The following is a 27,096-nucleotide window of genomic DNA, read 5'->3' as shown; positions in this document are numbered from 1 at the left end:
CACATGCACATGGTAGGGCTCGAATTTTCAGAAGGGCTCAGCCCCCACCTGTGCAGCCAGAGTTTCAAAACTGCCCAGCTGCCATTTAAGCACTATAATCGGAAGAGGTCGGCACATTGCACACTGAGCTCTTTTGGAAATCTGCCCACTGGTGTCACAGAGGCAGCAGCTGGGTGCTGAGCACTTACAAGAACCTGGCCCATATTTAGGTGCCTAAATGGGAGCTGAGTTCTTTGGAAAATCCAGCTCCACTGGTGGGTGCCCAGAGCTTGGAAATCTAGCCCTACGCTCTTTTGAAAATGTGGCCCCACAGGTGCTGCTACACTGGGTTTATTGGTCTAGAATTTCCTGCTCCCTCTCCCAAAAATGGCGCTTCAAAGGCAGACACGGGACTGGTGGGTGCCAGAATTGTACCCAGTGTGTCCTGTGGACCTGCTCCAGGCAGAGTTAGATGATGTGGTGGTAGAAATGCCAGCGCTCTGTGTAACTTAATGCTGCCACTGGTGGAGCTAAACTACTAGTAGTAGCAGTGGGAAATATAGCCATTGCCAGGGACAAAGCCTTTCCCAGTCCTGGGGCCCATGGTGTAACCTTGCCAGGGTTCTCCAGTTCTGGAAGGTGCAGCTTTCCAGGACCTCCCTCCCTGCATGCTCATACACAGCCCCCTCCCCCTCAGCAGGCTACTGTCCCCACCCTTCCTGGCTTTACACACCCTATCTCAAAGCCACTCTCCTTCCAGCTGAGGGAGATGGGGCTGTTTGGAACTGTTCAGTGCTGGAGCTACAGACCCAGGGTTTCCCCTGGGTGGGTGGAGCTCAAGGCTCTATCTCTACCCAGATGGGGAAAGTGATAATGGGGTGGGGGAGTACAGAGAGCTGTCCCCACCATCTGAGCCTGCATGCTCTCATTGTCCTCTTTATATGTGAGTTGTTTTTACACATGACAGTGCTATGCATGGGCTGCATTGCCCCAGTACACCAGCTACAAGCAGGGAGGAGTGACCTTTCATGTGCTGGGAGCGCCCAGCATGGGGACCTGAACTCTGCCCTTCCTTGGCCTTTGTTCATGGCCTTCATCTGCCAGTGCCTGCCACTACTACCAGGAAGGGCTCTAGGCTAATTCAGTGTTGTCAACTCTTCTGATTTTTTTGCAAGTGAGAGGATTTTTGCCACGGCTGGATCCCATCTTGTGGTGAGGAGGGAAGCTCCAGCCCACATGGGAATTTCACCCCTGCCTGTGGGAAACCCCTTCTGATTGGTTCCCTGCCCCACTGACCCACCTCCTGGGGAAGAGCATCCTATCAGCACAGCTGCAGGAAGCAGGCAGAGCTCATTGCTTCCTCCCCACCCCCCAAGAGCCCACACCAGTCTCACTGAAGAGGAGGAGGGAGAAGAAAGTTCCCAGCAGCTCAGGGAGGCTCTGCTCCCCGCTCCTCTGTCTCACTGCCATACCCAGCCTGGAAGTGGGAGAAAGACCTAGCTGCAGCCCATCCCCATCATGCCTGGGAGAGAGAATGAAGAACCCCACAAGCTGCAGGAGGAGTAGAGGTGAGGCTGGGGTTGCAGACTTGAGCTGGGGGTTGGGGAGACAACCAGAACTGACATCTGGGCAGAACTGATGCAGGGACTGAAGATTGATTCAGAGGCTGGGTAAACAGAATAAATTGTTGGGCAGAGGACAGGCAGATGTGGAGGTGAGAATGCCTGCACGGGGGGCCAGAAATCACCTTGTCCAGCAAATTTGGGATAGTGGGCATTGCTAATTGTGAATTCAAAAATCAAATGACAGGCCAAAAACAAGACATTTTTTTAAATCATCATTTTGGGGCCAATCTCATTATTTTGTGAGCCTGACTCCTGATTTTTTAACCTTTGGGGTTGGCATTCCTTTAACCTCTGAAAACTGTCTGTGATCACTTCAGGCCCATGCTGTCCCCAGGATGCCATGCAATGACCAGTGGAATAGCGCCAATTGTAGCAGGATGCTCCCAGCCATTCTTGGCACTGGGATAGGGAGAGTGTCAATTTTAAAAGTAAAATTCCAGAGGGGCTGCTCCACTCTCCCCTTCCCACCCCAGATTCCCACTGCCCCATAGGAAGGGGTTAAAGGCAGTGAAACACCCATGAAAGGAGGCAGAGGTGGGTGCAAACACCTGCATCCACCTCTCCTGGCTGGCACAGCTACCCTGCTCACAGAGTGCAGGCAGAAAGCCAGCCTGGCAATCCAGGAGCTTTAGAGATCAGCGCAGTGAATTAACCTGAAGGGTATAAGTGAATTACCCTCAAACAGAGCAACAAGCATGGCTGGACACCACAAAGCCCCTGGGAGGGAGTCCCTGAGCTTGGGATTCTCTTAACAAGTTTGATGCTACTCACTTGCTTTTATAGCTCCATAATGGGCATGCACAGCTGTATGCTCTGATCATGGCTGATCTCACAAACTAAGCAGGTTGCATCTGGTCAGTAGACAACGCAAGCTGCTGCAGTGATTGGTGTAGGCCGGGGGAATTCCGCTCTCTGAAGCTGCTGAGCCCAACGTTCCAGCCTGGTGCTGAGAGGTGCTGTGAAATCTCTTGTGGTCATTCAAGAACTCATGTCACTTCTCTGAAGCTGGGGTGTGTCTCCCACCCATCACCCTATGTCCTGATCAAATCCCAATGCAGGTTAGTCCATTCTGCTGCCTTAAATTCCCTCTGTAGCTTTGACTGAATACAGGAATCTTTCCCCCCCTTGCCCTAAAAGGTTGTGTAGTATTGCCGTGCAGCTGCCTTACTTGTTGCTCCTCCCAAAAGGTGGCTGCACCCAGTGCAAGTGAAGTAATTCCTAGGCTCTGTAAAGTACTTTTGGATTCCTCTGGAGTGGCATATGCTTTAGAATGGAAGGTGTTAATAATAAATTAATTATGTATTATCATTGCTGTTGGGGAACTTACTGAAGCTTCTGAGGGTTATGTTTTGTGGTTGCTCACTCCTCGTTTGGAGTGTCGATGAGACTGCTCGCCTCTCTCTCCCTCACTATTTCATGCTCTCGGCTTTGCTAGCCGGATTTGGGTGCCCCAGCCTCTTTCAGCAGCTCCTGCCTTCCCCTCTATGCAATCTCTGTGAAGTGAAGGGCTGTACTGAGGCCTGGCTCACTGGTGAAAATAGGGCTAGCGGGGAAAGAAGATTGGGGGGGGAGAGAAGGAGAAGATTCAGACAGACAGCAGGGCGGAGAGGGACCGTGCGGTTAGGGCAAAGGGTTGGAAGCCAGAGGCACCTGAAGACAGTGGAGGTGCCGCATCACACCATGCGCAGCCCTACTGAGAGCCAAAGTAAAAGGCAGCCACCTTGCTGACAGCCTGTTGCTGTGGCTGAGGGAAGGAGGGAAGCACGAGCCCTTCATTCCTATCCAGTAGAGCCCTGCACCTCTCCCACCACAGTGGGTCTGGATGGGGGCGACCCCTCTCTGCAGGTGTGCAATGTTGCCTCCAAACATTGTGTCTCCCCCCAAAACTGATTACAATGAACAAGTCTGTTTCCATGGAAACCATACAGTGACTCAGGACTTTGGGACCAGCTCGGAACATGATTGTGAATATCGAATGTTCAGGGAGATTTAGGGTCCTGAAGTCTGAGAACGAAAGGGACAGCAGCAGATGGACTGCAGTGCCGACGCCCCCCTGGCAGGCAGTTATGTACACACACTTCCACAGATACACAGGGCGGTGCACACGCACAACCATATCAAATCTACTTCACGAGTCTACAGCCTCGAGCCAAACCACTTCCACTGACACTGGCGTTACTGCAGCAGTTGGGAGTCATTACTGAAGTAGGCTACTCTGGGGTAACACCCAAAAAAACAGACCTAACCCAAGGCCTAGCCACGCTTGTGCACAGGTGCCACACCCACCCATACCAACCATTATGGACTTGCTGCAGTTCCCTTTACCTTTTACACAATCTTAGCCCAGCTGCCCTACCCTTGACCCTGCAGCTAAGAATAATTCAGTAGCACTGTCTCATCATAGCACCTTCCATCCCTGGAGCCCAACATGCTCTCCAGGCAGGGTGAATTGTTACCATCCCTACTTTGCAGAGAGGGATGCAGAGACATGGAGAGACCAGCAGTGCCTCTTTGTGGTGCTGGCCGGTTAACAGGCCAGCCACTCTCACTTTGCAGGGCTGTTTCTGTAGGAGCTCACAGCTCAGCCACAACAACGAAGTTGCAGGATTGCAAAACAAAGCCCAGTAAGGACCAGCAGGCTCTGGCTCCACTGCTTCTTGACACCCCGTGATTGAGGAATGACTTTGTTTCTTAAAGCAAACTGTTGAGGCCATTCAGGCAGGGGAGACAGAGTCTTGATGGGGTTTAATGCCGAGCATTAGGCTCAGCTACAGTGACTTAGTCAGATTTGAGTCTCTGGAAATCTGTAGGGCCATTGGGGTGAGATACGGCCACCTGGGACAGCTCTGATGGAGCTGTTCATATCTCCCTCTACAAGCTGTGCCACATGCTGCTCCGCAGGAGCAAAGGGGGCTCAAACTGGGAAAGCTGGTCTTAAAATAACAGGAAGGAGCCATTTCCTACCCACCCCTTACTAATGGCAGACACCCACCTCTAGGCACTGCAGGGGACCCAGGCATGTGCAGTATCTGTCCCGGCACCTAGGCACAGCAAGGCCAGTTAAGATGGAAGTGAGGAGGGGTCCAGTATTGCCATGGAATAGTTTTGCCTCTTCTTTAGTCCCGTAGGAATACAGCTTCTGTACAAATCCCAGCAGGGTCATTTTCCTGAAGAGCTAAGGTGAGCACTTCAAATGGGACCTTAAAAGCTGAGGACCTGTCTGTTCTGCATGAAAGATCCCATGGTACCTTTCCTAAGAGTAGGGTGTCCCTGCTCTAAACCTTTCTTACTCTTACGTGGTGGGTTGTTCATCCACCAAGCTGCCTCCTCCACCCCAGAGGTGGCTGTGGGATCCTTTAGGATGAAAGGCACCATCAGAATGTGCAGTAGGACAATGCACTCACCTTCCCCCCCCCCCAAAAATCCTCCGTAGTGATTTCTGATTGTGATTTTTTTATTATTATTTTTATTTTTTTAGAGCCTTATTTTTGCTGGCACAGGCATTTTGAACTAATTAATTGTTGGCAACAAACTCCAGCCCCAACCAACCCAAATGTTTTCCTGTCACAACAATCAACCTGTATCTAGTTATCCCTCTGCACCGCATCTGCCTTTCACTCTGTAACTGTCTGGCTATGCCTGGTACAGCTTTTCCTTGCTTCCATCTTCCTCTGAACTCTCTTCCAGCCCATTCTGTCAATTCACACCAGGAGCTTCTCTGGCTATTTGAAAGCTCATTATAACCTCCTTACAGCAGCTCCCTCTTTCTATCTATCTGTCCCATGACCAACTTGTTCATAGGGGCATCATTTCATGATATTTCAATGAGTAGTGCTTTTATCCCAGCAGTTCTCATCTCCTCTCTGGGCTCCCCGTGAAGTAAGAAAGCATTATTATCCCCATTTTACATATGGGAAACTGAGGCATAGAAAAGCTAAGTGACTTGCCCAAGCTCACACAGGTAGTTCAGGGCATAGCAGGGACTAGAACCCGGATCTCCACTGAGCCATCCCTCCTCCCCCTGCTTCCCCTTTTAATTAAATATCTGGTTCCTTCAAAACCCCAACCCCTGAACTATTCAGCGTTCCTGTATGGAATCTCCATTATCAAAAGTCCCTCCATTTACACTAGGCTGGGTATTGGTGAGCACTCAACCCCCTTGCCCCTCACCTGTTTCAGGTAGTTCAGACCAGCGTGGGACTAAAGGATGTGCCAGCATCCAGTTATATAAGCAACTGATTGTTTCCAGCCTCTAAAGTCCTTCCACACGCTACAAATACCCAAGCAAACCAGACACGATTGCACAAAGGGACAGGGAGTCTGGCCTCCGTGTGGCATTAGGGAAATTATTCCAAGCAATTGTGATCATTTATAAAGAAAAGGAAGTTTTCACCAAGGCTCATTTCTACCACCAGGTTTTGATCAAGAGGTTGCTAAAGCCCACTTGTAATTGCTTCCCCTTTTGCCCCAGAGGGAGCTCCTAAGGGTTCATATCTCAGGACTGGCATCATTGTGGATCTGTGAATAGAGGAAATCCAAATTTGGCAGGAGAAGGGCTGTTCTGGTCTGTGCAGAGAGAACAAAGGTCTGAAAAATAGGAATGGCTGGATAAATGACTCTGCCTAAGCACACCAGGTGATTTTTTTTCATTCCCCTGGAAAACTGTGGCAGGTAACGCTAAGGAAAAGGTTGCAAGGGCAGGAGAGTGGGTAAGTAGCAGACACCCCATCACCTCCGGGGAAGGTAGGAAGAAGGAAGTAACCAACAGGACATTCCCACGGAGCCCTGCCCTGTGCTTGATATGGCTGGGGAATAGGAAATCTTCCTACCCTGCCCACTCCATGCCTTTACTCTTGGGAAGAAATGGCACAGCTGAAGTGCCCACTATTTTTGCACGAGGAAAGATCAGCTCCATGGGAGTCTGAAGCCTTCTGCCCCAGGTGTCCTCAGTGCAGCCTCCCAGCTCAGCACAAGGCTGGAACTTACTAGCATTTTTGGTACAGTTGCTAATGTTATTAAGGGTGATAAGTAAAGCCCCCTAAGCACCCGGCACTGAGCCACCTCACTGCCCTGAGTGGGAATCATCCACCATATGCTGATGCCACCCTCTTAAATTGGTATCATCCCCATTCCTCCTCTCCCCTCAATGGGAATCGCCTCCCCATCACTTTGCTAAGGGATTTCTTCCTCTGAAATACCTGGCCAAGGCCTGTGACAGGCTACTGGCTGGGTGGACACCCTGGTCTGAGCCAACAAAGCAAATCCCATATTCCAGTGCAGTTTCCCTCCTGCAAAAATGGGGATCAGCCCTTGCCCGCACCGTACGTCCCCTCCAGAATGGGGGCTCGGTCCTGGCCCCCATGCATCGTCCCCCTAAATCGGAGTCGCCCCCACCCACCGTTGCTGGCTCTCCTGGGAGGAGCAGCCGGTGAGCTCTGCCCAGCTGTCCGGGAAGGAGGGGGTCGCACATCCGTGCCCAGCCCGCCCCTGCAGGAGCCTGAGCGGCCGGGTTCGCCCCCATCCACCTACCTGGGGATGAAGTGCGGAGCCGCTCCGGGCGCAGCGGCAGGACCTCCCCGCAGCTCATTGAGCCGGGGCGGCTGCTGGCCCCGTCCTCTAGCCGCAGTTCAGGCTCCCTCCGTCCCGGCGAGCAGCGGCGGCAGCATCCTTCCCGGCCGGCTGAGCCCTCGCTGGCCCCTCTGCATGGCCCAGGGGGCAGCTCGGCCCCGGGAGTCCCCGCTGCCCTGCCCCCTCCTGCTGCAGCCAAGGGGACCAGCTTCTACAGAGCCGGGCACAAGTTGCCCCCCCCTTCCCTGGGGGGGACCAGCCTCCCCCAGTCACTGAGAGAGCGAGCCAGGCACCTGGGGGGCGCTTCAGCAGGCGCTGCAATGGGGACTCATGCCTGTAACAAGCAAGGTAAATCCTTCTGCTGCCTGTGCGGAGACCCCAGGGAAAGCAGCAAACAAGGCATGTGGGGCAGGTCCCTGTGTCCACGCCCCTCCAGCTCAGCTCCCCCCCGCCCCCTTGCAGCCCCGGAGTCCCTCTTCCAGCACGCACGGTCCAGGATGTGAGAGCAGAGCCTCTCTCTCTTTTCCTCCTTGCACAGCTTTTCTCAGGCTGGCAGCTGCTCTGGGCTTGAGCTACAACTGCACAACAAGCAGCCTGCTCAGTAGAGCCAAATATGCAGCCAGCCCCCGTCTCTCGCTCTGTCATCATCCCCACCCCTCGCTAGGGTTAGTGCACAGCCCATGCTCTGCACTGCCTCAGTAGGTGAAACAGCCCCGTTCCCAATCTCTAGTCTGGCTTCCTTCTACTTTCAATGGAGATTGGCAGCAGGAGAGCCAGTCGATTCTGCCTAGGGTAAGTCAGGAGCACTAGACCTCAGCATTAGCTGCTTTGTTCTGCCCAACCAGCAAAGAACTTTTATGCTTCCAGATAAGTCTTCTCTCCGTCTTAAATGGGCCAACCCCCTAAAGATCTTCATGCTCCATTTATATAAAAATCACTCATTGCTGTTTCTGGACAGTAGCGAACTAAATGACGAAAGCCCCTCCTAGGTGGGGGGATGGAAGAACAGTAACCTGGCCCTGCTTGTAAGCATAAGCAGCCAACAAGACAGACTGGGCTGTGAATTTGTGATGTGAACGAACATCCATTAGGGGTTAAACTGAGACTCACTCAGGTCTCCAACTGTGAACTGACAGAGCATCATTTCACCACTCCACTTGCTTGCCTCAGGCCAGATTGCTGGCTTCTGAATGGCTGATGAGGCCTGGTTTTAATTTTTTTTTAATTTATTTTGTAACAATTACCTGTGTTAGGAATGCCTCGGGTTCTCTGCTCCTGGGATCTTAGTAGCTCTGCTGCAGCTAGGGATCAGTAGTCTGAGAAGAGACTTGTAGTATCATTTAAAATGAAAGAATAATTAAAAATCAGACAGAAAGATGCCATCATGACAGTCTAGGGGGCACCGGGTGAGGGTCAGGAAATGCAGCTCCCATTTGAATGCAGGGGGAAATAGGGACTTTCAAAGCGGTTCTAAGTCCCATTTTGCTTTTTTTACAGTATTTTTTGGTTTATTTCAAAGTGTCCCAACTACATTACCTCAAATAGGTTAGAAGTTTCCTTCCAACAACTCTGAATGTTTCCTTTTTGCCATGCATTGCTGAGCTGCAGTTTCTGTGCCCTAACCTACATCGTCAGACGAGGCTTAATTTTAAATGGCAACTTCCAATGGGACACTGTTTATCGTTCTGGAGACCGTACGGTGCACGTTCCTTTTTTATGTATCCCATCTTATTTAGTATTTGTTTAATGGACGGTCCGAGACGTTATAAAGAATCACAGCAGTTTTCCTTTAACTCTAATTTTAGAAATACTAAACTCCTAACGACCCTCAGGTTTGCTGGAAGCTGTCTCTCCAGTTCAGGGATTGCTAAATTTCCACCTCGAATTCTAGAATTCACAAAATGTAACTAAGGATTCATGGTATTTGAATGTTAATAAGAAGCTCAGAAATGCCCGTTCCCTTTAGCAGCCTGCAGAGTGGTAACCAGGGTAGGAGGAACAGTGGATTCCAAGTCCATTCTCTGGAATTGTACTAATAAAAACAAACAGTTCTGGAAGTGCAGGAATCCTAATATTCCAGAGGTGCAATGTGGAATTCAAAGTTACCAGGCTCTTAATTCAAGTCCCATGAACCATAATTTGGGAATATCACAGTCTTCACCTGTATCTTTGGCATTTCAGGATCTAATCTCCAACTTCAGGAATATCTGGGTCTTAAAGCTGATCTCTAAAGTTCTCTAACCTTTTGTTCCTATTTTTTGAAATATCACATCAATACTAATCCCCTTAATCTAATTGGAGAAAACTTTGGAAGGGGACTGTGTCCTCATTCTTGCAGTGGCTGGACATCCAATGGCCACTTCATAGGGTTTGTTTGTTTGTTGTGCAATTATTGCTTTTTAATGTCACACCTCTGTCCATAGCAGCAGCATCTAGTGCCATTCATGTCATGTATTACCTCATCCACTGTTAAACTGATGGCCTCTTGTTTGATTTAAGGTCTCCCCACCTCCCTGTCTCATCTACCTGGATCTCAACGAGGCCATTTACAAGATAACACCAGTAGCCGTGTTCAAAACTCCTGTCTTGCCTGAACTTCACCTCAGCTTATAGAAACACCAGTACTTCTGGCTACTTCTGGAAACAAGAAAACAATATTGGCACAATAGCCCTTGGCATGTCATTGTCTCAGATAAAAATACTCCAACTGGGATAGGAGGAGGTCTGCATGCTCCCCTAGGATTCCCACAGTGCTATCAAGCACTGACTCAGGACCCAGTGACTAAAGCTTTCCCTTTTGATATACACGCTATGCAGACACCTGAGCAAGAGACAATGCCAGTCCTAGCTGGGAAACCTACGTGAGCCAGTGCAGTTACCTGATACATGCGCTGTGCTTTGAAAAGACACAAATCTCTCCATAGTTAAAGCTGAAACAAACCTGCTGCTGTAAGGCCAGTTTTGACCTACCACCTCTTCTGAACCAAAATGAAATCAAGCTACCTGACACTACACACGTTCATTCCTATGACAGGGCAGAATTTTTCTGAAGGTATGAGGCAAATTGGAATTTGGGAGTGTGAGGGTTTGAAACTGAGATGATCTTCTTTCTTGGACCTGTTTCTATTTTCTTAAGCTCATTTAAACGCCGTTATTTGGCCCAGAAGCTCCACATTTGGTTAGTCAGTTGGCCTCAGCAAGGACTGGTGGCTTTTGCTAGTTTGGGAGAATTTTGTGGAGCAATGTTATTAAGGACGTTGCTGTGTGATGAACCCTGCTAGGTTTATGAACGCCACAGAATATTTTTTCTGAATGTCACATACCACTCCCCGCCCTGCACTGAAGCAGGCAGCCACCATGGCTATGTCTGCAAAGATATTTTGGGCATGTTTAATCTCCATTGTTCCCTCTCACTTAACATGCCCTGTGTCTGAACACAACAGTGCCTTAGTGGTGTTGAGGTCGTGCTATATGTTGTGTCAGGTGCACCAGGGCTGAGGTTCAATTGTGCCAGCTCATTTGTGCTGGGGCCCATGTGAATGGAGGCTACAGCAAACTATGTGACCTAGTCCTTCACAGACTCTCTCTCAGTACTTTCACACTGCAAAAATGTCCTCTGTGTGGATCTCCTTAACCTCCTCTGCCCAGGGATCAATCCAGCCAGACAACTATATACATGCTCCCAGCACAACCATATGGGCCCCAGCTGTGAGCTGCTTCCACAATGACAATCCTCTTTTGATGGTTGCTCAGTAAACCTGTTCCTGACCCATCTGAGTCACATTGTACAAACCTATAGCTGCTATGGTATAGATCAGTACTACATAGATCTGCGCAGAACAGCTGTATTTCACAGATCTACAACAGATGTCTATATTAGTGGTCTATTAAAGATATATGGTCTAGATCTACAGTGTCTGATGGAGAGGAGCTATGAGCAGACTTCCAGCTGGCCTGTGGCCACATCAGATCTCCAATTGCCTTTTGGGCCAAGACATTGGAAGTGCAGGAACCAAAAGATCTATGGCACGATTTCAAGGCATCTTGCCAAGCTCGGCATTAACTAGACCAGGAACCAGTGCCAGAAGGCAGCCACTGATGATAATAGAAGTCTGAGAGGGCACCCGGATGTTATCCATTCTTTCAAGGAATAGAGCCAATACCCTAACTAGAGACTGCCCAAGTATGAGAGCAAAAGACTTAATGGACACCTCCACAGCAATCTGCATCAATATGGGTAGGCAGGACAGTAACAGTGAGCCTGGTGAATCCCAGACCACTCCTCCAAGCCTAGATGAGTCCCAGCCTTCTGAGACCCTGGAAGCTGAAGAACTTGAGTCTCAGGACCTGCTGAGGGGTCTTTAATCTCTGGGAGGTGTAAAGAGCTAAGATAACCTCTCCATGAAGCTGCCTGCCTCTCTTGGTGGAGAGGTGTGGAATACAGCATTGGAATATGAAAGTGTAAATAGAAGTATCCATTTTTCCCTTTCCTGTGTAGAAAATATCTTGGATTATGTTTCCGTGGCCATTAATAAGATACTTTGGCTTTTCCTTTTTACTTCCAATGCTGGTTCCAGCCTCCTTCAAAAAGAGCCAGGCAACCACTGGCCAGGTTTGTCAAGCTTCAGTCTGGGAGAAAAAGACAAATAAAGGAGGACATGCTTCTGGACCTTCAGAGGGACATTAGCCAGAAGTATGACCATTGCCATCAGCTGGAGTTGAAAACAATGAGGCTGCAGGCTGAACCCCAACAGGAAAACCAGGAGGCTACGGCTGAATGCACTCAGCATGACGGGAACATGCTAAAGGAAGACAGGGAACTCAGAGACAAATAGCTGATCTTCAAAATCTTCAAGCACTGCTCTCTCTGCTATACATGGTCTACCTTAATCTGTTGCCTATCCAGAACACCACCATGTGCTCCAGAACATGCAGATCTCTAGTGGTTGGGGTAGACACCTCAGCAATAGCAACCTGTCTCAACCTTACCTTTTGCACCCTACTCAATGCACAGAAGAGGCGAAGAGAACAAAGATGCACTTCCGCTACCTCTGGGGTCTTGCGTGTCCCAGAATTCTGAACTTGCTGTACGTATTTTAGGGCAAGCACATGCTATTTATACAAAGTTGTAGCATTATGTAGTTTATTTAAAAGGTTATGAGAGTTAATATTTCACTTGTCATTTAGAATTTACACAAAGTTGATACTGAGCTGTTATGTTATAAAGTCATAAGGGCCTGCTGTTTCTTACAGAGTTTTACTGGTTTACTCCAGGAATTGCATACCTGCCCTTGTTTTTGAAGGCATATACTGCTCTGATGCCTCAGCAGCTGGTCTCTGTGCAATATAGTTGTGTTTTGCACTCATAAGTGTTTGCTTCAACTAATGCTGTCAAGGTCCCAAGCAAGAGCGGGGTAAGTAATCAGTTAGTGTGTAATAAGACAATGAAGCAATGCACTTTCAAAATCCAAAATATCAACTGGTAGTCTCCAGCTGTGAGCAGGTTTCCTGGCACCCAACTTCTTTTGGCTAACTAGTTCCTGATCTCTCTTCCCGGCTGGATTCCTGTGACAGAGTGCAGGGAGCAAATACCTATTGAGCACCTGGAAAGTGGGCGGGCACAAGCCTGCCCACACCTGAAGGCCCCTCCCCCAGCTACTGAACCCGGGGCTCAAGTAATTATGGGGGACAAGTAATGAGAAAACAGGGACAGGATGAGGGTTACAGATTCAGAATCGGAGATCCACAAGGGGACGTCAAGTGGAGAACAGCACCCACTGCTCCTCAAAGGTGCTTAGGGAGCCAGCGGAGGTGGCCCAGATACGTGAACCCAGGGAGAAGCAGAAATAGGCCCCGCAGTCACGGAGCACATCCCCATCCAGCATCCTCCTCCTGGTGCAATGGATGGGCAGGGAGTGAATAGGTGAGCCTGCACTCTGATCACTTAGGGTGTGTCTGGCCCATGCCAATTGACTCAGGCTTGTGGGGCTTGGGGTAAAGATGTTTGGGGCTGGGCTGCAGCCAGAGCTCTGGGACCCTCCCACCTCACAGGGTCCTAGGGCCCTGGTTCCAACCCACATCCAAATGTCCACACCACAATTAAACAGCTCCTTAGCCTGTTCCCCATGAGCCTGAGTCAGCTGGTATGGGCCAGTTTGGGTTTTTAATTGCAATGTAGACATACTCTTAGAGCCCAATTAGTTCCCCTAGGGAAGGCTGATTGAGTTAATTAGATAATCACACTGGGGGGATAAAGAGCCAATTAGTCCATCAGCCCAAATCTGAAAAAGAGGCACAGGAAGGAAGTGCTAAGGAAAGAGAGAAGAACAGAGCTAATGCAGGGAAAGAAGACCTCTGTTCCCCTCAGGCTCTGATGAGAGGGCCAAAAGCACAGAAGATGCTGTAAATACACTGTTGCATGGGGCCTGTAGTTGTACTGTGAATGCACAGCCAGGGCAGTCTGTGCAGTTTCTGCAGGGCAAGACCACCAGAGCAGAGCTGAGCCCTGTTACACACGGGGGCAAGACCAGGGGTCTGATTTCCCCCAGAAGGCTAGATGGGGGAAGCTGGTGTGAAGATTTGGCACTTGGGCATTAGAGCAGACTCTACAGTTGGTGGAGTAACAGAAAGATGCAGAAGACCATGCATTTGTTCTAGGAATCCTATTGGCTGAAAAGACAGCCCCTTCTTGCTTGACAGGCTGAGCAACTGAAGAACCTGCAAGAGTTCATAAAGAAACAGGTGCAGATGCAGCAGCAACTGGTATAAGGTCAGGTGAGACCCACAGTGGGATATAGGAGTAGGACACACGGATTAGACTGTGTAAGGTGGTCCCAGAAGATGATCCTGCTGTGTCTTCACTAACTTTTTAAGAGGGTAGCAATGGTAGCCAGATGGGAGAAGGATCATGTGCCTCTGACTGGCATCCTATTTGACAGGGGAAACCTAGGTGGCCTATATGGCCCTGAGTGAAGAACAGGCCCAGGACTATGAAGGAGGAAAACCAGCCATTCTGGACTGGGTTGGCCTTTCAGTTGAAAAATACAGACAGACATTTCAGGCTGCTAGATGGATCAGGCGATGTGACCCAGCGCATTCAGCAAAAATTCAGACTGGGCAGTCACTGGCCAAAGCCAGACACCTGAAGTGCAGGGAAAATAATAGATATAATAATATTGGAGCAATTTCTCAAGAGGCTCCCAAACGTGCACACATTTGGGTCCAGAGGCACCAGCCAATGACCCTAGGGGAAGTAGTAAAGCTTGCAGGAGAGTTTGTGGACACAGACTTTCCCAGGTAATAATTCCAGCTGTTTCAGGGAACAGACTCAGAGAAGAAAGGGGGCAATTTTGCCACACCAGAGACCATTGAAAAGGAAAAGGAGGAGACAAAGGACCTCCTTCAGAGAACTGGGGAGTGGTTTTCTACGGGTGTGGGCAGTTGAAACATGTAAAGCAGGACTGCCTGGTTATAGAATGTGGGTTCCCAGAATATCGTAGATGGACTAAAACTATTGGAGACAGGCAGAAAATGAAAATGCCTTCTATCCCTGTAAAACTGGAGAGGAGGCAACAGATTGGACTGGTGGATGCTCCCTCAGGCTGCTCACTGGTCCAGAGATATTTGGTGAAGCCCCATTAGATGCTGCCGGGTGGGAGCTTAAAACTAGAATGTATCCATGGCAAGAGGAGTTTCTGCCCAATGACAGAAATACCCCTAGAAGTGAAGGGGATGTGGAAGTGGGTGGGGTGGTAGATAAACTGCCTCCATCAAGTTGTTAGAGAGAGACTGGAGCACCTTCAAGAAATGGGGCTTGACATAGAAAAATCAGAGAGAACCCTAGACAAAAGGGCACAAGCCAGGAGGGAAATGGGACCTCACTAGGGAAACGAAGGGAGGGGAAAAAACAGCTTAGAACAAGACATAGGGGGAAATGGTGTCCCTACCTTGCTGGAGAAAATCAGACAGTTCCAAGGAACCTCGCCATCAGAACAGCAGGAGGAGGAATCCTGGGATCAATTTGTGGGGTTGGGGGAAACCAGAGTCCCTAGTGGAGGAGAAAAAGAAGGAATAGCAACAGGCCCTGCCCAAAACTGAAAAAGGAAAGGGCAAGGAGAGCAAGGAAACAGGCTGCCCATAGTGTGAGGGCCTATGGACAGAAACCGACTTATGGGGACAACTCCCAAATGTGATTTACTTCTGTGGGTGGAATGTGGACAACCAGCCTGGGGGCAAGCATGAGCTGGAGTCCAATGCCTCCTCTAAAGAAGGGAGGGTGCAGAGGAAGAGAAACCTGGCCAGTAGACAAAGGTGGGCAGGTCTGTGACTGAGTGCAGGGAGTGAACAGGTGAGCCTGCACTCTGATCACTTAGATGCCAATTTGTTCCCCAGGGAAGGCTGATTGAGGTAATTAGATAATCAGGCTGGCAGACTGGATGGGATAAAGAGCCAATTAGTCCATCAGCCCAAATCTGATAAAGAGGCACAGACAGGGAGTACCAAGATTGGGGGAGAAAGGGGGAGTGGAAGGAGGGAATAAAATAGGGCTAGCTGAGCTCAGCTACACAGAGACCTCAGAGAAAGGAGACCTCTGCTCCCCTCAGATACTGATGAGGGCCACAAGCAGAGAAGATATTGTAAGTAGACTGTTGCACAGGGACAGTCGTGATATTGGTGGAAGGAACTAAAAAATAAATGGCACTGTGAATGCACAACTAGTGGAGTGTGTTGCTTCTGTGGGGCAAGAAGACAGGAGCAAAGGTGTGCCCTGCTACAATTCCTCACGGAGTAGAGGGTATGCCACCAGGAACAGCTTTTCCTGCACTCCATGCAAATGTGCTATGACTCGTCCCATCTGACTGCAGCGAGGCAGTGGTGGCCGTTCCAGCATTACCACCAAAGAGCCTGGGAGGTCAGAGAATAGTTGCATTAGTGGTCACAAATGGGCCATGTGCCATGGTAGGCAATCTCATCATACAATCCCTCCATAAACTTTCCCATAATTCCTCCAAGGTCCTGGAAACCGCCTAACAATTTGATTTTTTTCCCAGTGCAGGCTCCAGTTGTGAACAGCTGCCTTGGCAGCCAACTTGTTTCGGCTACTGGTTCCTGACTTCCTCTTCTGGCATGGATACCTCATGGAGTAGAGAGCATCCCATCAGGAACAGCTTTGCCTGGGATCCATGAGAATGTGCTACAAGTCATCCCAGCTTTCTGCAGAGACGCACTGGTGGCTGTTCCAGCATTACCAGCAAAAAGCCTGGGAGCAGGATTTGTAGCAGGAAGGTAGGACCCACAAGTATGATTTCAGAGAGAGGTTGCATTACCTCCTGGTGGATGAAGTTCCCACTGTTAACAGCAGTTCAGGACTAGGGTCTCAAGCCCGGAGAGATGGGCCTGCATTGTTCTCTAAATTTGGGATGATCAGTAGTAGGATGGGAGAGTATGAAGGCTGCTCGTTTGAATTTTGAAAGCACAGTGGGTCACTTGCTTATTACACCACTAACCAATTTCCCTGCTTTCACTTGGGGCCCTGAAAGCATAAGCTGAAGCAAATGCTTCTTATAAGTGCAGAACACACCTTCATTGCAAGAGGACATCACATTGCAGACCAGCTGCTGTGACATCAGCACAATATGGCATAATCCCTTTAAAAGACAAACAGAAATGTGAAGTTCTGAAACAAAACAGTAAAGTATTAACTCAACTGTGTAAACCAACAACAGGCTGTTAGCACCTTTATAACATACTGTAGCAGCACAATGCATCAACTATCCATGGGAAAGGATGAAATATTACCTCTGCCTTGTAAACAATATAATGCTACAACTTTTCTATAACACGGTAATGAATCTACAACACAGACCTTCCCTTTCCCACCTGCTCACAGGTGTTTCAGACAAACTTTGCAGGCTACCGTGTAGCCAGTCAGCTTTTGCGCCCATGCAATATTTTTTATTCTTGGTTTCCTCTCTAAATGTGTACTTTAATGACACAACTTGTGATGTACTAAATGTGTTCCGTAAACCATAGAGGATGAATGCTGTGGCCAAGCCAACATGAGGGTGAGGCCTTTACATTTTCTTGGCTTTTTAGAGTTCAAAATAAGCAGAGCTACACCAGAAGAATTCTCCATCAGCCTGCTGTGGGGCTTTTCATGGTGCCTCTGTGCTTCTGGGTGGTGTAGAGGGGCTGCAGCTGGTGGAGAATCCCTCTCCAAAGATGAAGAAACTATCATGTGGAAGCAAGTTTATAAATGCCCCAGAGCAAAGTAACAAAGGGAGTTCAGAAGCTCTCCAAATGCAGAGTTATTTAAGCATTAAATTTCTACTACTTTTTCCCATTAAAATGATGTCCTTTAACACACATTTAACAACATTAGAAACAATTTCATAAGAGAGAGAGGGAGGGAAACATTGCCAAGTTAAAACAATACTATGAAAGTACCTGAGCAGCTCTTCTTCTGGCATGGATCCTAATGGAGTAGGGAGCTTTCCCACCAGGAAGGTCTTGTGCCTTGTGTTGACCAGTCCTCCACACGGGAATGAATTGCATCTTTACTGCATTTTGGAACCGCAGGAGGAGTAGAGTCGGTACTACATAAGGGAGCTGTGGCAACACCAGTGGTACTGGAACCCCTGGAAACAGGAAAGGGAGACAGAATCAGAGAGCAGAGAAAATGATTCTGGCGAGCAGCACAAGGAACTATGTGAATCAGTGACACCAGTTCATAATCCCTGATTTGTCAATTTTTTATCTGATTTGCTTAGAATAGGATTTCTTCATGATTTGGTGCAGTGATTTCAGGAATGGAGGGAAGAGGAGCTGGTTAGATAGTGTGACAGAAGCTTCTTGTCACTGCTACTGGAGGCCCAGCGCTGGATTGGGCTTTGCCAGTCAGCCGTGGTCCCCTCTGCTCTCAGATGGAACTCACCCACACCATGTGTCATGTACAGTAACAGGTATGTATGAGCCCAGTTGTGTTTGGACTGTCTGGCCCTGACACCCCCCTGTGTCTTGTGTCACTTATTCCTGCCCAGTGTGGAGGCAAGATGCTACCAAATAAGATTCTTCACTCACTGGCCCAAGTGGTAGCATTTTTGCACCCACTTTGCACAGAGTCAATAATGATAAGGTGTGAAGCAGGGGAGGACTTGGAGCCCGGTGTCTCTCTCCGATTATAAACTCCTTGAGGCAGGGAGCTCATTTCCAGCACTGTGCACAGCCAGGCATCAAATTGGGAATGCAAATCGTGGGCTGTAGGCAAAGAGAGTCCTGACCTGGTAGGATCCACATTGAGCTGGTCTCTGGCAGGAGCCATTCTTTACAGAGCTTATTGTGCTACAGGATATGATTGAGCTGCACCTGTAGCTTCAAGAGAGAGTAGAGCTGGCTAATTATACAAAGCTGATGGGTCAATGCAACAGGCAGAACCAGGAATAGAAGCCAAGAATCCAGACTCCCTGTACTTTGCTCTAACCATTAGACATACTGGTGCCAAAAGCAATAGCCTGTAGAGAAGCCTCCCTGGCCAGTGAGGTGAGGGCTGTGTTATAAACCCAGGGTTTGCCTGATAGTACAGCATTCAGCTCCTGGACCCTCTCACAATACACAGCAACATCCCATCACAAATGGGGTTCCAGGCATGGTGCCAGGGCCCCTGAGAAGAGTCACTGGGTGAAAACAGGCTCAGGTTTACTGTGCGGCAGGGAGAGAAAGGAGCTCTTTATGGTGTAATCCTGACAGGAATCTGAGGCCTCTTAAAACCAGGCAGCAGAGAGTCCCAACCTACATGTATAATGGCACTGTCAGGAATGAACTCAGCAAAAGGCAGCTGGGTCCAGGGCCAAGAGAGTGGTGGCTATTTCCAACACTAGAGACAGGGCATGGAAACAAATGGGGGGTGTGGCAAAAATCCAGAGGAGGAAATTCTGTGTACCTACCTCTTGAACACAAAGGCTCAAGCACTTTTGGCCGGGGCTGGCAGCAGAGGGGTTTAGAGTCTGTCACACTTTCCTTTTGCTGTTTTACACACTCACAGGAGGTCCCATGATATTAACAAACAAATCAAGGTCTTGGATTCATCTATCCAATGTGTCCTGCCCTCAGCCCCTCCTGCCCTGGTCCCTAACCTGCACTAACAAACACCCATCTGTCAGCCCTGGTTATTTTTTCGTACCGTTCGGTTTGGTTGAGAATAGGAGAAACAGGAGGAAAAACTTTGCAGTTAGTCTGAGTGCTGTGACCTCAGAGAGAACGCAGACAGTCTTCAGACCACAGCTTCCTGTTCTCTGTTGTGTGCGCCTGTGGGGCAGTATCTGGGGGGATCTCACCCTTTATGCAGCATGCTGTTCACTAATGGCATTGTATACGAGACAATGATCGAGCTGTGGCACTGGATTCTCCCCCATGCAGTGGCAGGCTGGGTTTTGCTGGATCTTTTACAAATAGTGTAATGAACCTACTGGCTCATTACCAGGCACTGACTTAATCCCCAGGTCAACATCCAGCCAGCGAGGGCTCTGTAATCCCCGGAGTATGGAGTATAGCCTGAGGTCAGAGGTGACCAGATCAGGGAGAGCTGGGCCCTGTAGCAGTCAGGAACAACAAGCTAGGAACTGGCTGCAGAGAGGTCAGGCAGTGACACACACTGTTGCCGGCAGTAGCCTCAGCAGGAAGCTACAGGGCAGCAGCTTGCAGGCAGAGGTCAGAGTGAAGAAGGTACAACAAGCCCGTATGGTTATACCCCGTGTGCTGAACTACATGTAGGGGCTAGTTTGGGAACTGCTGGGTTAATCTTTTGTGGCTGCTGTTAAAGTCATGTTGTCTTGGGTATTTTATTTCTGGCTGCCCTTGTAAAGGAACCCTCTGTTGTGGAAAATGTGCATGTATTTAGGAGAAAACCCCCCAGGGCTAGAGCCTGGTGCACCTTCAGCACTTGCCTGGAGCCTGCGGTACGCAGAGTGCACTACCAAACCCCTAGCGGGACGGGCATGCCACAGCAGCACCCTACAGTGGGGTTGGCTACAGTGGGAACACGACAGAACTACCGTCTTTCTTATAACCCCCAGCTTACCATGTAAACCCTTACAGAGTGATGCCCTACAAAATCTAATGCCGGTGTCAGCATAACTGATATGGCCTGAGGGCTCTGCCCTGTCCTCCAGGGCTCATGAAGGGTGAATCACAGTAGTGTTCTGAAATAAGGCTATTTGTTAACAATATTGGATTGTCACACTCAGCACATTGTCAGTTATTCACTCTCTCAAACAGGGACCCCTGCCTCCCCTTTTTGTAATGACTTGGAAGCAATATCACTCTCTATTGAATGCTCAGCACAACCCTTTGCCCAGGCCCTGCTGCCACCCCTGTTGTTTTACCTGGGACATTCCCATTTCTGTTCTCTAGGATCTCTTGGGAACAGTCACTCCTTCAACTGAGGGGTAACGAGCGAGAAGAGAACATAGTCAACTCCCAGCCAGGGTTCAGGCAGGTTCTGGTGCTTATCCCATCACAACAGCCCTGAGCCCTGTTAGATGGGAGGGGAACATAGTGAATAAGCCGGAAGAATGGCCATGGAGAGTAGAGGAGTCAGCCCCCCAGTGGGAGTCAAGCAATACTGGGCTTGAGACATGCACCTTGAGTGTGTCCTCCAGAGTCTCCCCCGGCCCATCTTTAATGTTAGGGCATTACAGATGACCAGATTCTGGGGCTGAGATGGGGGCAGGGTCCTGTCTCCCCATCCCCAAGGCTCCAACTCAACATTTTTATCCTGTACTGAATAAACAGAGAGTGGGAAAAGCAACCCAGAGCATCAAAGCAGCTGCTTTTAGAGGGATCCAGGCTGGAAGGGTAGCTCGTGGGGATGCCTGCTGTCTAGCTGGAGCTTTCTGGATTATCTTGGCTGGGTGCGGGAGTGATAGGGCTCTGATCTGAGGATCTGCACTTTGTAGGTCCCTGCTGTTTTATAAGGGGGAGAGGGATGGGGAGGGAGAGAGTGGATTAAATGCGAAGGCCTCTCTCTTCCAGATACATGTTTCTAGTGTGCCCAGCACTAGGGTATCAGATCAGCTCTGCTCCTGCCGAGTCCTCCTGGCCCTGCCACAATCGCAACCATGGACAGTGTTATAAACCGGCCTTTTCATACGAAGGCTCAGCGGCCAGAGCTGCCAGCACCAGGCAGGGTGATTCCATACTGTCTGCCCCAGCCATGTGGAGCTTCAGCCGTACATCCTGTCCTACCTAACCGCAGGGAGTGAGCTGTAGAGCCGAGTGTCAATGCTGCCTTGTGTCAAAGCCTCCTTGCTCGCTCTCTTTGGGGAATAATGGGCCTATTCAGGGAGCCCTGGAGCCAACACAATGACACTCTTGGTTTGTCTGCCAGGGCCATGTGTGAGAGAGCAGGCAGCATAAGGTAAACAGGCCCTGGGAGTGGCCAGGGGCAGCGCAGCGCACAAGGCTGGTGTGATCAATAATTATAATCAGGAATAAGCAAACTCCCTGCTGGTGTCACAACCCCTGGGAAAACTTCCTGCCCCTCAGCCACGCTGGTCCTCGGGGACCTGTGCAGGCAGGGCTTACCTTCTATAAGCCTGATCCTGAAAGGAGATGAGTAACCTCAGCTCCCTCCAACTCCCATGGGAGTTAAGGCTGCTGTGAACTTGCAGGATCTGGCCTTACATGCAGATTGGGGCAAAATGCCGAAAGGGGATTTGGCAGGCGGGTACTACCTTCCGAAGTGAGAGCTGTGCCTGGGGAGCCCAGGACTGGGATAGCGGGCGGTGCTGTGAGTCAGGGGTGAGGCACATCGGCTGAGTTATGCTGGAGATATTTTCCCAGCACCTACCTGCTTAGCTGTAGCCAGTGCTCTCGGTTTCCAGTTTTGCTGAGAATTTGCTAAAATCCCCCAAATTAACCTAAAGCCATGAAAGAATTTGAGGTGCTTTCTGAGCCCAAGGGTCAGCCAAATCTCAGCTTCTCCTTCTGGCTCTTTCCTGCTCCCATCCGCTCTCTGTCTCCCTGCCTGTGCTTCCCTCTTCCTGTGTGGCAGCTCTAGCCTGGACTGCTTCACTGGTTCCTTTGGACAGTGGCCTCTAAGGTGGGAACAGGGAGGCAGCTTTTTCTTCTAGTGTCCCATCCCAAACCCCCCCCCCCCTCCGCTCTCACTCTTCTGATGAGTCAGCACCTCCAGGTGCTGCACTTCCTCAAGGCGAATGGCTCCACGATATGCTGAGTCAGCTCTGAGAGGGTTTGACAGATCTCCCAGCAGGAGGAAGACAAGGTGGTGATGATGTGGCCAGGGGCCTCCCCAAGGCTTGAAGGGGTCACCAGTAGGAGACTTCAGAGCTTTAACTCCTGCTTCCCATGCACACACTTTCTTGGCTTATCTCATAGGTTCTTCCAATATTCTTGGGTCCAAAAATGAGACCTGTCCCATAGATTGATTGACTGGTTATGTGTTCTTTCAGTAGAGAATGTAGTGGGCAGTTTGCAGTCCAGCTAAAAGGCACAATTCCCGCCCTGAGGAAGTTACAAACATGGTCAGACATGACACAGCAATGGGGAAAAGAAAGGATGATTACAGAGGGTGGGTGGGGCAGGCCTGATAAAAGTAATACAGTGATTCAGTGACACATGATGGGGCAAATCTCTGTATACAGGTGTGGGAGACGCAGAGGGAATGGATTAGTCAAACTCAGGGGGTTGGTTTCTTGTAAGCTTCATGGCAAAGCGGGTCTTGAGGAGGAATTTGAAGCTGGGGGTCCTTACAGCTCAGCTCAGGGAGTATTTTCCATGTGGAAGAAGAACCCAGGGGTAGTTCTTCATTGTTGTTATCCTCTTGTTACCAGTATGGGAAACAATCCACAGAGGGGGGAAAGGACTTTCCCAAGGTTCCACGGTGAGTCTGTGGCAGAGACTGAAATGGAACCCAGGAGTCCTGATTCCTCTTCCTGTTCCTTAACCACAACGCTGCCCACCAACCTCCCCACCCCACCCCCGCCCCATTCCCCACTTGCCTTTCTCTTGGTTACTTTACAGTTATTACCATGGAGAGACAATCAGCCCTGTTCACATAGCCACGCACTGTGCAGATCACCATTCAACCTTCCAGTGCAGAAACAGGGCAACTGCTGTATTTTGTTTTCTTGTATCTATTTTTTGCAGTAATTAAGCAGAGCACTGATCCCCAGCCTGGGCATTTTCTGGTTGTTAAGGCTGGGGTGAGGTGCTCAAACCCTCCAGCCAACTGGCCATTAACTACCCAGAAACGAATTCCCTCTCAGTCACTAGTGCATGTATAAGGAAGCCACATACAATATATTTTCTCCACTCTCATGACCGCCTAAACAGGAGGAGCTCTGGTCGAATCTGAAGGGATCACAACCATCCTACCCATCTAAATGGGAGGAATCCCTCCTAGAGCCCAGCTACATGAGAGGAGGATATGGGGGTGGGGAGGCTGTCCTCAGAATGGGACAAGTCATTGTGGATACTTGCAAAATGGTTTTACACCTCAACCCCCCTGCTTTATATGGCTTCCTGTGTTTCCTGTGCTGTGGCTCTGTGGGAAATATACATGCCATTATCGAGTGGCTTTCCCCTGCCATCCCAAGTAGCTGTCAGATCCCCATTTGCCCTCCAGAGCCCCTTGTTTTGCAGGGGGTTGATTTTTATTTGTTCCTTTGTTGTCTGTTTTAGAACTCTATTGATTTCCCTCCTTATGTGACTTTTACAAATGCTGCTGCTTGCTATGAAACATGGATGTTGTCTTTCACCGACGCAGGAGCCCATCACTTAGTTTCCTTTGAAGACACTCACCGCGCTAATAGTTACAAGCTGCTAGGTGAGGCGTCCACTTTGCAGTCTGAATGGACGTGCGCTGCGCTGGGAAATGCCTTCCAGGAAAAACAAGATCAGAATTGAATAGCAAACGTCATTCTGAGGTGAATAACAAAGTACTTCTCTGGGCCTCTGCATCCTTGGGGATCCTTCCCCCTCCAGTCCCAATGTCCCCTCATATCTGACCCAGCCTCTTGACAGACACTTTACACTGCTCTGGCCAGTTTCACACTGCACAGGGCTGAAGGTCTGACCGGCCCAGGGCCATGAAGATTTAAAAGGAGAGGATGTATTGGCAAAGATGTGAGGAGCCCCCTGGACTGGAACAGCATGGGGGCCTCAGGTCAGGAGTGAAGTGCATGGGCAGAGCTGTATGACAGGCCAAGACTGGAATAGCAAGAGGTGCTGAGAGTCAGGATTGAGGTGCATTGGCAGAGGTGTGCATGGGCTGCTAGACAGGGTAATAGCAGGGAGGGTTGTTAGTTTGAACCAGAGTGCAGAACTGTACTGCACCTGCCCTACTCTGTCTACATTTAAGCAGCATTGACTGTTGTTTGCTTTCATGGGCACTAAATTGACCCTAAAATTAAGAGATCCCTAGAATGACTGATGAATAGTAGTAAATGGTAGAGGCTTCTATAATGCTAGGGGGTAAAGAGCAACTGCCTGGAAGATTGAGAGCCCAGATCAGCAGGTCCCTTTCATAAAGAGCTTTTTTGCCTGTCTACAGAGCTGAGGGGGCAGAGATAGTGTCAACATTGCAGCAAAGATCTTCTCATTACATTTCTCCATTGTAGACTCCGAGGAAATGTGGGGGTGCCATACCACAAACTGCCTGTAGGGGGCCCAGCAGCCAAAGGGGTAATATGCTTCCCCTCTTATACTCCCTTCTGTCTCTGTACACCCTGCAGACATAGGAAGAAGGTGCACTGATTTCTCCAGCCTCAGCTGGGGGCTGGGAACAGTCAGAGCCCCTTTTAGTTAGCTCAGGATTACAAACGGTAAAACCGAGCCCAGCCTTTTCCCTGACCACCTCTGGACATTAGGGTCTCCTTGTCCCCCAGAGACAGGCTGTTAGCTTCACTGTCAGAGCTGAATCTCAGCTCAGCTTAGAAAATTGCCTCCCTCACTGTTTGTGCTGCCTGGGGCTGCCTCCCTCACTGTTTGTGCAACCTGGGGCTGCCTCCCTGTCTTGGGGGAGGCCAGGATCCCCTCGCTAGAGCGTGGGAACCATTTTTATCCCTCTGACTTGTCTCTCGACATTCTGACCTTCTCCTCTGAGGTGGAGGGTAGAGGCCAGCAGGGCTCATTGTAGAGTTGCTACTTCTGTAGCTTCTGCTTTGCCCTGACCATGCCAACCATTCTGCTTTCCCACCACCTATGCCTCGTGCCCCATTCTGCCTAAAGCCTGTGGGTAGCTGTGTACTGGTCACAGGAGAAAGGGGCCTCGGGATGCATGCATGGGATCCATACATCCCTGGTCTCCAGCATTGGGACAGAAGGAACTGTGAGATGAAGGGTGTCTCCTGAAAGGTGCATTTCAGAAAGGTACAGCCCAGAGGGAGGATACAAAAGTGGCATCTCATTATTGTGCCACCCAGACTCTGGGATCCAGTAAGGGGCTGAAACAGCCCATCCCCATGTAAATTAGAGCAACCTTGGAACTGCTCTGGCTTATGGCAGCCTTAACCAGGCCAGAATCCCTGTAACTAGAGATGGTCAGGAACCAGAATTCCCATTCTTCAGGAAATTTTGACATTTCCAAAAAATATTTGCTCCAAATCAGAATGAAAAGGCAAAACGTTGAAATTTCCTGCAGAATAAAAACTCAGAAAAATCCCAGTTTGGGACTATTGAAACATTTCATTTAGATGATGTCAGATTGTTTTGTTTCAATACAAATGTCTCACTTTGATAAAGTTAAAACATTTTCTTTAGACTTTATCGTTTTGTGTTGACATTATATTACATGTATTTATATATGAATCATATATTTCATATATATTCTAGTTAATATTTTAATATAAGCATCAAAACAAATCATTGTGGTTTTTCCCCATCTAAAATGTCATTGAAATTGACACATACCCACGAAATGTTTTGATTTTGACTAAACTTCTTTTTCCAGCTGAAAACTGTTCCTTCCATCAAAAGCATTTTGACCAGTTCTACCCATACACTAAGTGCTACAACTACTCCCCATCCTGCCCCACCCCCATCTTCCTCTCTATGCCAGGGCTCAAGCGTGGGGGGGCTGTGACACAGACCTGTCCAGGCATCCCCAGACAACTATATTAGCCATCTTCTCAGTATTTCACTGAAATGGGGTGGGGGGTCACGTGTGGTCTCTGCCACAAGCTAATGTGTAGCTGATGGTCATGGTTATTGCAAGAGGTTTGTACAGGAAACAGTTGGAGATGCAAAATGTAGAATTTTAGATTTCAAAACGGTTGAGGTGAAACTTCTCACCCGAGGTGAGGTGGGTCTCAGGGCTAACCATGGACAGCTGTGGAGCCAGCACTCTCTCTGGACCAGCTGATGACTTGAGTATTTACAAAGACAAAGAACCCCCAGGAAAGATCCCTGAATAGGAGGCCCCCAGGCTAAGTGATAATAATCAGTAACTGTATCGCAGCAGAAGAAATGGCACACACTTTTATCAATTATGGAGGAAAGACTCTGCCAGCAAGAGTGTCTCCTGAAAAGTGGATCCCAGCTCTCTGGATTGGACACGCGCCATTGGGTGAGAACTGACAATTGGGTGAGAAATACCTTGTTAGACAGGAAACTAGCTTGTTAATAAGTATAGGCTAATTGCATGTTACGTTTTTCTTTTACCTGTAACCTTATGTTTCCAAATTCTTTTGTTATATTGAATCCGTCTCTCAAGCTCCATGACATGAACTTCAGTTTGGTTTTACTATAAACCTGTCTAAGTGCCTTGTGCTTGGGTGAGTGCTGAACTTCGGTCAAATCAGTGAATGAGGGTGCTCTGTTCCAATGGAGGCAGCAGGTCAGTGTGCAGTGCTGGTGTTCAGAAGATAGGGGCCCAGGCACTCGAGTGTAACAACGTGTAAATTCCTGT

The 27,096-nt window shown here is 49.2% G+C and overlaps 1 protein-coding gene and 1 long non-coding RNA gene across 6 annotated transcripts in view; one reads left to right on the top strand and one right to left on the bottom strand.

Annotated features, from left to right (window-relative positions):
* CHST1 (carbohydrate sulfotransferase 1) overlaps positions 1-7,779 on the bottom strand; it is a 16,611-nt gene extending 8,832 nt beyond the window's left edge. Inside the window, exon 1 of the mRNA XM_045016356.1 lies at positions 7,134-7,779. The gene's annotated coding sequence lies outside the window, so the exon portion shown is untranslated. The remainder of the gene's footprint in view (positions 1-7,133) is intronic.
* LOC123370112 lies at positions 1,210-27,096 on the top strand. Of its 5 annotated transcripts, none has more exons than XR_006579283.1 (5): positions 1,210-1,547; positions 9,672-12,259; positions 16,223-16,457; positions 17,979-18,133; positions 23,871-27,096. It is a non-coding gene; the product is annotated as an uncharacterized LOC123370112 (long non-coding RNA). The 5 variants fall into 5 exon arrangements; XR_006579282.1 differs by having other exon boundaries at positions 17,947-18,133; XR_006579280.1 differs by having other exon boundaries at positions 17,942-18,133.

Source organism: Mauremys mutica, chromosome 4 (genome assembly GCF_020497125.1).
Source record: "Mauremys mutica isolate MM-2020 ecotype Southern chromosome 4, ASM2049712v1, whole genome shotgun sequence".
Taxonomy (NCBI): Eukaryota; Metazoa; Chordata; order Testudines; family Geoemydidae; genus Mauremys; species Mauremys mutica.
The sequence above is the reverse complement of the archived record's forward strand: the minus strand, read 5'-3'. Positions and strand labels throughout refer to the sequence as shown.